Below are 11,201 nucleotides of genomic sequence, written 5' to 3' on the forward strand. Positions count from 1 at the left end.
TTATTATCATAGAAGTCTGCTAGAGAGTTCACTTCCGTGGTAGACCAGGAGTTGACAGGGATATCAGGCAAACCCATAAGGAGGCCTCTGATAGAATGTGTGGGTGAGGGGTGTGGGGCTATGAGTCTGTTATGTCTCAATTTCAGCCAGGTCTCCTGGCACTCCTTAACTATGTTATTAGGGATGCAAATTTTTGTCCGCCAATGTGGAGGGAACCACAGAAGGTCCTCCAGTTCCATCAGTGCCGGCAGGGATGCCCGTTCTAGTTCCTTCCATCTGGTCTCTGGAAGGTCGTTACCCCACGCTGAAGCATGGGTGACCATTGCTGCCTCATGGTATTTCCTCACGTTAGGAAGGCCCGCACCTCCTCTCTCTATGGGAGCTTGCAGTATGTGGGCTGCGACTCGTGGTCTCTTGTTATGCCAAGTGTAGGCATTAAAGAGAGTCTGGAACTTCCGGATCAAAGATACTGGAATTGGGATAGGAATACATCGGAACGCGTATGTGAGTCTAGGCAGGACCATCATTTTGAGAGCCGCTATTCTGCCAAACCATGAGATCTCGCCATACCTATTGGTATTCAATTCGAGTGTGATCTCCTTTAGTAATTTCTCATAGTTTTCTCTTATAATGATCCGTTTGGAATGAGATAGAAATATGCCTAGATGTTTAATGCCCGTTCTGGACCAATTGAAAGGATAAAGGAGCCGAATGTTGCGTTCCTCTTCCAAAGGGAGATTGAGGGAATATACCTCAGTTTTACTAACATTTATTTTGTAATATGAGAGTTCGCCAAATTTCTGCAGTAGGTGGAACAATGAAGGGAGAGAATCTAGGGGCTCCGTGAGGAAGACCGTAAGGTCGTCCGCGAATAGAGCTAGTTTCTGAATGGTGTCATGGAGCTGGAGTCCCTGTATTTCAGGGCACTTCCTAATGGCTGCGCCTAGCGGTTCGATTGCCAGTACGAACAGGAGGGGGGACAGGGGACACCCCTGTCTTGTCCCGTTCGTGATCCGTATCGTGGGGGAGCAGAAACCCAAGCCTCTCACCACAGCTGTGGGGGATGAGTAAAGTGCCATGGTAGCTTTGATATAAGCATCAGGGATCCCAAATGCCATCAGGGTCTGAGTCAGATAGTCCCATCTCACTCTGTCAAACGCTTTTTCAGCGTCGAGTGACAGAGTGAGCATGGGTAGGCCTAGGTCCGCTACCTCTGAATATATGTTCAGGAGACAGCGCGTATTATCAGAGCCTTGTCTATTGAGGACAAAACCTACTTGATCTAAATGTATTAGTGTCTGTAGGTGTGTGTTTAGTCTGTTGGCAAGGATCTTGGCGTAGATCTTGGCGTCAACATTTATGAGGGAGATGGGCCTATAGCTAGAGCATAGCGATGGGTCCTTGCCATCTTTGTGGATCGTAGTGATGTTAGCCTCCAAGAATTCTGGGAGGAATTCACCGCGTTGGGCCACTCTATTGAAGAGACGAAGCAGAAATGGAGAGAGTGAGGAGCTAAGGGCTTGATAGAAGGCGACAGTGAAGCCATCTGGTCCCGGGGCTTTGTGGGGTGCCAGATCAGCTATGGCCATGCTGACCTCCCTTAATGTAAACTGCTTTGCTAGTGCGGCCTTGGCATCAGCTGTCAGTATAGGTAGGTCTAGTCCCTCCAGGAACTGACGGATGTCATCTGGAGTGGCTTTAGTCGTCAGCTCAGCTGACGCGATGTTATAGAGGGAGGAGTAATATTCTGCGAAGGCTACTCCTATTGCTTTGGGGGAGTGGACCGGTCCCTTCTGAGTTGTGATAGAGGCTATCCTGCTCTGCTGTGTGCGCTTTCTGAGTTTATTGGCTAACAGCCTGTCTGCCCTATTGCCTTTGTAATAATATAGCTGCTTAAGTCTATGTAAACTGTCCTGCACTCGCAAGGTTTCTCTTCTGGCAATTTCATCTCTAATGCGGCCTATCTGTTGGGCTAATAGGGATTCGGGGCATGATATGTTAGTAGCCTCTAAAGAATAAAGCTCTCCATAGAGCTTGGCTAAGGGCTGGTATCCTGTCTTACGACGGTGAGCTAACGTCTTGATGAAATATCCTCTTAAGAATGCCTTAAGGGCTGCCCAGACCATGTCTAGGGTAGTGGAGCCTGTGTCATTGTGTGTCAGGAAGTCAGTTAATTCCCTGAGAAGTGAGGGTAGCTCTCTCTCAGTCAATAGTTGGTCAGGGAGTTTCCAAGGGGGTCTACTAGTCAAGGTCTGTAATTCAGAGAAGTCTAAATAGACCATATCATGGTCTGACCATGTGCATGGTTGGATAGTCGGATTTGTCATCTTATCAAGGGACCAGGAGTCACATATAACAAAGTCGATCCTCGAAGAGGAATTGTGTGCTTTGGAATAGTGTGTGAAATCTATAACAGTAGGGGCTAGGCACCTCCATGCATCGTATAGACAATGTTGGAACATGAGTTTTCTGAAGGCATTGGAGGTTGACGAGGTATTTCTATCTGAGTGAGTGATGAGGGGGGATCTCTTATCTCTATGTGGGTCCCACACCATGTTGAGGTCTCCCCCAATGATTAGGTGGCCTCTCTTTAGTTGGTCTATCCTGGCTAGGACCTGCCTTACAAAGGGGATCTGCTTTGTATTTGGTGCGTATACTGAGGCTAGGGTGTATTGGACGCCATTAAGTTTACAGATTAGTATGAGGAATCTACCTTCTGAATCTTTCTCAATGTGCTCTAATGTGTAGGTTAGATCTCTACTGAGTAGAATTGCCACTCCTCGTGTCTTCCCTGTGTTATTAGAAGCGATTTCACAGATAGGGTAATGTCGCGTGCCCTTAATGGTATTAGTTTCTCCTGACCAATGTGTCTCCTGGAGGAACAGAATGTGGATCTTGTGTGTACGGATATAATTTTGCAAGAGTTTCCTCTTCGTAGGGGAATTGAGTCCCTGCGCATTGAGAGTAGCTATTCTGATCGGTGCCATTGCTAGGTCAGTTTAGGGATAGAGGAAGGGGTACAACCTGAGTGGAAGGGAATGTGGGGGCTGCTATCGAGGAGGCCGGAACGGTAGTCTGTCAAGCTGTGGTGCCTGCTATAGTCTAGAAATCGGGTGTCCTAAATATTATTCTTATGAAAGAGTAATGAAAGGTTGAGGGAGAAAAAAGTGTCAAGAATCACTTTCGCAATGAGTGTCTCTCCTGATGTCTATCAGGGGGGCACAACTATTTTTGTGGGGCGGAGAGGTGCAGAGGTCAGCCGTTACCTCCGCCGAACCCAATAACAATACTGCGTTTAGAATACAACATAAATATAACGTAACATACTTAAATAGATATACAACATGTTAAACAGTATTAGACAAGAACATATAATAAAACTATCAAACCAGAGGGGGAATGTGCTCTGTCATCTGGCCAAGTGACACCTTAATAAAAGGTAGTAGATATCTGTCAATTAGGGCTGTAGAAGTACCTGGCTTATCGTGTAGGACCTAATCAAGGAGGGGACATGATTTTCTGGTTGGGTGAACGGCCGTACAGAGATGGAAGAGTGATAGGTAGCTAAGTCTGTGTTAGTGAGCTGCTTCTGTATAAGGTCGGGGGTTGTGGTTCTAGTTAACTTATATATATACTCTGGTCTTACTTCCTCTAGTAGCCATATTGTAACTTGTGTCACCTATAATCGGGTGTAAGTATATTGTCATTTAGGGGTAAGTCGAGTGTAGGCTAGCAGGGTGTAAGGGTCAGGAGGAAAGCCAGAAGATGTAGTGCGGAGTCAGCTGGTCAGATCTCTGTCAGCGTATCCTGTTGTTAAGTAGACAGAGCAAACATTTCAAAGCAATATGAGGAACATACTTAGGGAAATAACATAACTAGGGTGAGACATTACAGTTTATCCTTCATTCAATCAACAATAAACATAGGGGTAATCATGTCTGATTAGATTGGGCACTATCAATGTATATATTGTGTATATTGAATGTTCTATGGTTAGATCGTTAACAGGGAGAGCAAGTACAACTTGTATTTAAACCATAGTACCCAGTGAGGTTATCAGTTCAACTACAAAACTATGGAAATGTGAAAGTACATAGTTTAAGTTAGCATGAAATCTGGATGTCTCACCCATCTTCATCTGTGGCTTTAGGTTCCTTTTAGAAAGCGTGCGTGGGAGAAGCCCACAAAAGTCTCTGGATCGATGCAAAACTGTATTAATAAAGCTGTAAACGGATTCCCTATGTATCTTCAGCTAAGGATAAGTCCCTTGAGTCTAGGGGTCTTTTGGAAGTGGGTGTCGGCCGTTGTGGCAGCGGTCTCCAGGTTGGTGCAGAGGCCCTAAGTCCGCTGTTCTCAGCAGGGCCAGGATCACGGTCTCCTACGTCTCGTGGGAGCAATTCCCATTTCAGTAAAAGTTCTCTGGCCTGTTGTGGCGTCGTTGCGAGGTATTGTTGGCTGTCTTTGGTGATGAACAGTCGAACTGGGTAGCCCCATCTATATTTAAGGCCCTTATCTCTGAGAATCTTGGTATACGGATGGTAGTGTCTACGAATTTGGAGTGTGTGCGGGGAGAGGTCAGGGTAAATCTGTAGATCAGCATACTTTTCTGGTAATGACTTTTCTCTTGCAAGAACTCGGATGATCTTTTCTCGGAATGTGTAATAGTGAAGCTTGGCTATTACATCACGGGGCTTCCCCTCATCTGCAGATCTGGGTCTGACCGCTCTATGTGCTCTGTCAATTAGTGTTTCATTGCCCAGGTCAGCGCCCAGTGTTGCTTTGAACAGGTCTTGCAGGTAAGCATCTAGATCCTGTGGTTGGACAGTCTCTGGGATACCTTTAATTCGAATGTTATTGCGGCGTGACCTGTCTTCCAGGTCCGCTAGCTTTAATTCTAGGTCTGTTATTTGACCAGCCAAGCATTGGGAGTAACTCAGAAGATTGGTATGATCCACTGCAAGGTCTTCCTGCCTGCGCTCCAGCGCATCTGTTCGCTCTCCAATGCTGCCTATATCCTTTTTAAGGTCAGCATGGGATTTGTCGAATTTTCTTGACAGGGAATCATGGTGGCTTGCTAGTAGTGTTGTGATAGAGTCCATCAGATTGTTAGGGGCACCTTCTATGGATGGTAATCTGGAAACTCTTTTTGTTAAGGTTTTGCCAGGTTGGGTGTCTGACAGGCTCCCAGTATCAGAACCATCATCCTCGGATCGTGCATGAGTCATTCTGGTCGGGTGCTGGAAATGGTCAACGACCGTTCTTTTAGGGGTGGCGTGTGGTTTTTGCTTTCTTTTATGGAGTTGAGACATTATAGGCCTGGGCTCTTAAGTGTGGCCTTAAGCTGTTTCGTTGCTGTGTGGCTGCTTTAGCGGGAATCCGTTTACTTCTAGTATGTTGGTTAGGTGATCATGGGTTGGCGGGGTCGTGGGCTGTTGCTAAGGGACTTACATGTTAATGTGTCTTAGAGCCTCTTAGTAAAAAGGAGTATGCTGCAAGTGGACAGCAGGGTCTCAGTTGTTATGGTAACATGGGATGATCTGCAGCCTTGCTTCGAAGTGTCTAATCTCTCTCTCAGGGAGTTGCCCCTGCAGGGCGATGTGGGTCAGGGTATTTGGGTTATGACCCGCAGGCAAGAGGGCCGGCGGGAAAGGGGGGAGAGAGATCAAAATCCCAAGCGCACAACAGTATCAGCGGACCTCCAGCAGGGGAAAAGAAGAGCGGGTATGACCCGTGGGTATGTGAGCCAACAGGAGAGGGAGAAGAGAGTCTTGTTATCTGATAGTAGATATTATTATATCATTAACTGTAGTAAATAACACGGGGAATATGATCCACTATTGCCTTTATTAATATACTATTTGGACTTCAGCAATTATGATGAGGTACCCCTTTAAATATGAGCTTGATTGTAGATCCTCACTTGCACAGTTTATTTCTGTAGCTTTTTTTTTTTTTTTTTTTTTGGTGCAATCCTGATAACATGGAATACTGCAGTTCAAAGGCAAAAGACAGTCTTTTTTGTTTTGTATAAATCAATTGTGATGTTAGATATCACTAAAAGGAGGGTATGTGTATGTTCTTGTCAGTATATTTCACAATCATTGCTGTTTTAGAATCCCACATGGGGCAGATAAGCTTTGCAGCAGCCGCCTCCTCAATCTGCCTGTACTTTCTTCTCCTCAATTTATAGGAAAACTGATGAAATTATATCCTGTCAGTATCACTTAAGCACAGTCTCTAGCAATAATTGGTAAAGTGTGAAAGCCTTAAGTTGCTGTGTTATAATATGAAGCTCAAGCCACTCTTATGTATTCTGGTGGTAGTAAGAGAAATAGCTGTCCCCGTTAGCCACTTGCAGGCCTCAAAGTCTGATGAGGGAGCACAATAAGCTTAGTACTGGGATTATTAATATTGCCAATGTACAGTGGTTATATAAAGGCCTTACCCACCATGTAGTTCTGAGGATCAGTAGTTATTGATATTCCTGGGCCAGTGCCGGTTAAATACTTTTCGGTTTTTCTCCCTGAGGTGTGGAGAAATGGCGGATGTTCGCGCCAGGATTGAAATGGCGCACCTGTGGGCTAACGGGCCTTACTTGCGGTTGTATCGTGTCACCACCGATCGCCGAGCTCAGCCAGAATCTCCGGTCAATGGTCAGCACTGAGGATTGTGGGTTGATCCGGTAAGTCGTGGTCAGGGATGTAGGTGATCGCCGAAATATTCGGCAACTGAAGTACCTCTAGCTTCTGGTGGTCACGATGCTGGTTGTAGATAGATGGTGTCCTAGCACTCCGGAGCGGAGCCCCGACCCTCCGGAGTGAGGTTGAGCCACAAAACTAGTCCTCAGTGGTGTGAAGAGCTCACTTAGATTAGCTGCTCCGGATAGCAAAATGAAATGCGCAACACGCCAGCTCCGCTCACTAGTCAGATAAAGTTGCACGAAATCCTCAGTTAGATCTCTCTGATGTCCCAGACTGTCTTAGGAGCAGGAAATCTACTATTTATCTTGTAGATATGGGTTTTTAGCTTTGATTTTAGGTAGTTTTAGGCAAAAAAGAGAGGAGCTCTCAGGTAACACGTCCTCTCACTCTGGCAGTCAACTCCGCCCCCTTTGTATTTATTTTAACCAGGTACAATAGCTATTAAATAGTTAAGAACTATTTAATAGCTAAAATAGTTAAAATAATTACAAATTTACCTGTAAAAGAAATCCTAACCTAAGTTACAATTAAACCTAACACTAGACTATCAATAAATTAATTAAATAAACTACCTACAATTACCTACAATTAACCTAACACTACACTATCAATAAATTAATTAAATACAATTGCTACAAATAAATACAATTAAATAAACTAGCTAAAGTACAAAAAATAAAAAAGAACTAAGTTACAAAAAATAAAAAAATATTTACAAACATAAGAAAAATATTACAACAATTTTAAACTAATTACACCTACTCTAAGCCCCCTAATAAAATAACAAAGCCCCCCAAACTAAAAAAAATGCCCTACCCTATTCTAAATTACTAAAGTTCAAAGCTCTTTTACCTTACCAGCCCTGAACAGGGCCCTTTGCGGGGCATGCCCCAAGAAATACAGCTCTTTTGCCTGTAAAAAAAAACATACAATACCCAAGCCCCCCAACATTACAACCCACCACCCACATACCCCTAATCTAACCCAAACCCCCTTAAATAAACCTAACACTAAGCCCCTGAAGATCATCCTACCTTGTCCTCACCTCACCGGGTATCACACAGATCCGTCCAGAAGAGCTCCTCCGATGTCCTGATCCAAGCCCAAGCGGGGGGCTGAAGAGGTCCATGATCCGGCTGAAGTCTTCATCCAAGCGGGGCAGAAGAGGTCTTCCATCCGATTGAAGTCTTCATCCAAGCGGCATCCATCCGGAGCGAAGCGGCAGCATCCTGAAGACCTCCACCGCGGAACATCCATCCTGGCCAACGACTGAACGACGAATGACGGTTCCTTTAAATGACGTCATCCAAGATGGCGTCCCTCGAATTCCGATTGGCTGATAGGATTCTATCAGCCAATCGGAATTAAGGTAGGAATATTCTGATTGGCTGATGGAATCAGCCAATCAGAATCAAGTTTAATCCGATTGACTGATCCAATCAGCCAATCAGATTGAGCTCGCATTCTATTGGCTGTTCCGATCAGCCAATAGAATGCAAGCTCAATCTGATTGGCTGATCGGATCAGCCAATCGGATTGAACTTGATTCTGATTGGCTGATTCCATCAGCCAATCAGAATATTCCTACCTTAATTCCGATTGGCTGATAGAATCCTATCAGCCAATCGGAATTCGAGGGACGCCATCTTGGATGACGTTATTTAAAGGAACCGTCATTCGTCGTTCAGTCGTCGGCCAGGATGGATGTTCCGCGGTGGAGGTCTTCAGGATGCTGCCGCTTCGCTCCGGATGGATGCTGCTTGGATGAAGACTTCAATCGGATGGAAGACCTTTTCTGCCCCGCTTGGATGAAGACTTCAGCCGGATCATGGACCTCTTCAGCCCCCCGCTTGGGCTTGGATCAGGACATCGGAGGAGCTCTTCTGGACGGATCTGTGTGATACCCGGTGAGGTGAAGACAAGGTAGGATGATCTTCAGGGGCTTAGTGTTAGGTTTATTTAAGGGGGGTTTGGGTTAGATTAGGGGTATGTGGGTGGTGGGTTGTAATGTTGGGGGGCTTGGGTATTGTATGTTTTTTTTTACAGGCAAAAGAGCTGTATTTCTTGGGGCATGCCCCGCAAAGGGCCCTGTTCAGGGCTGGTAAGGTAAAAGAGCTTTGAACTTTAGTAATTTATAATAGGGTAGGGCATTTTTTTATTTTGGGGGGCTTTGTTATTTTATTAGGGGGCTTAGAGTAGGTGTAATTAGTTTAAAATTGTTGTAATATTTTTCTTATGTTTGTAAATATTTTTTTATTTTTTGTAACTTAGTTCTTTTTTATTTTTTGTACTTTAGCTAGTTTATTTAATTGTATTTATTTGTAGCAATTGTATTGAATTAATTTATTGATAGTGTAGTGTTAGGTTAATTGTAGGTAATTGTAGGTAGTTTATTTAATTAATTTATTGATAGTCTAGTGTTAGGTTTAATTGTAACTTAGGTTAGGATTTCTTTTACAGGTAAATTTGTAATTATTTTAACTATTTTAGCTATTAAATAGTTCTTAACTATTTAATAGCTATTGTACCTGGTTAAAATAAATACAAAGTTACCTGTAAAATAAATATTAATCCTAAAATAGCTATAATATAATTATAATTTATATTGTAGCTATATTAGGATTTATTTTACAGGTAAGTATTTAGCTTTAAATAGGAATAATTTATTTAATAAGAGTTAATTAATTTTGTTAGATTTAAATTATATTTAACTTAGGGGGGTGTTAGTGTTAGGGTTAGACTTAGCTTTAGGGGTTAATACATTTATTAGAATAGCGGTGAGCTCCGGTCGGCAATTATTAGGGGTTAATAATTGAAGTTAGGTGTCGGCGATGTTAGGGAGGGCAGATTAGGGGTTAATACTATTTATTATAGGGTTTGTGAGGCGGATTAGGGGTTAATAACTTTATTATAGTAGCGCTCAGGTCCGGTCGGCAGATTAGGGGTTAATAAGTGTAGGCAGGTGGAGGCGACGTTGAGGGGGGCAGATTAGGGGTTAATGAATATAATATAGGGGTCGGCGGTGTTAGGGGCAGCAGATTAGGGGTACATAAGGATAACGTAGGTGGCGGCGCTTTGCGGTCGGCAGATTAGGGGTTAATAAGTGTAAGTAGGTGGAGGTGACGTTGTGGGGGGCAGGTTAGGGGTTAATAAATATAATACAGGGGTCGGCGGTGTTAGGGGCAGCAGATTAGGGGTACATAAGGATAACGTAGGTGGCGGTCGGCAGATTAGGGGTTAAAAATTTTTTTTCGAGTTTCGGCGATGTGGGGGGACCTCTGTTTAGGGGTACATAGGTAGTTTATGGGTGTTAGTGTACTTTAGAGTACAGTAGTTAAGAGCTTTATGAACCGGCGTTAGCCCAGAAAGCTCTTAACTACTGACTTTTTTCCTGCGGCTGGAGTTTTGTCGTTAGATGTCTAACGCTCACTTCAGAAACGACTCTAAATACCGGAGTTAGAAAGATCCCATTGAAAAGATAGGATACGCAATTTACGTAAGGGGATCTGCGGTATGGAAAAGTCGCGGCTGAAAAGTGAGCGTTAGACCCTATTTTGAGTGACTCCAAATACCGGCGGTAGCCTAAAACCAGCGTTAGGAGCCTCTAACGCTGGTTTTCACGGCTAACGCCAAACTCCAAATCTAGGTGTCAGGATATTTACAACACAGATAACAATATTGTATCCTTTCCAGGGAGATAAAAATTTTTAGCAGAAGTGTTTCTGGATTGTAATCACTTTAAAAAATAACACAGTAAAATAAAAAAACATCTGCGAAAACAAGCATATGATTGTGATCAAGCGCATTGTTACTAACACTACTGCTATATGGTTCTTAGTAAGATATAGTACTCTATTGGATAAACTGTTGATTTTCTCAGCACCTGCTTAGACCATGTGATGTTATTGTGTTTAATAGATACATTTTATAGATTAACATATTGGTTAATTAAAATGCTGTATTCACTAAGGAATGAAGACCTCACATGTCTATTCATAAAATTCCTGAAAAAGATACATGTGAGATATTGACATTTGTACATAAAAGTTGTCCCAAACTGTCATTTACACTTTGTGGATGTCGTTTCATTTTCCTGCAATCTTTCTACAAATGATGAGGTACCAGACCCATATATATGTCGCACATACTGGTTTAGGCAATTGATACTCAACAATGATACTCATATCTCACATACTGTTGAAGGCCACTTGATATAATTAATATTTTGAGCATAGGCCAAAATAGAAATATTCTCTAAAATTCTTGTAAACGAGGACACACAGGTAACAGGTGCCATAATGTAATTATCATTGGTAATAAATCCTTAATGGAAGGCATAAAAAGATAAAAGTCCTTTATTAAGGGCAGCAATAAAACATTTTATAGTTCTTTCTCAAGACAAGATCCATCACTGAGCTTAGTTTAGAGATATAAAAACACAGTCTCATATACATGCAGATACTGAAAAAAGTCTAAAGAGAGTGTCCCTATATATTAAAA

This window comes from Bombina bombina, chromosome 2 (genome assembly GCF_027579735.1).
Source record: "Bombina bombina isolate aBomBom1 chromosome 2, aBomBom1.pri, whole genome shotgun sequence".
Lineage (NCBI taxonomy): Eukaryota > Metazoa > Chordata > Amphibia > Anura > Bombinatoridae > Bombina > Bombina bombina.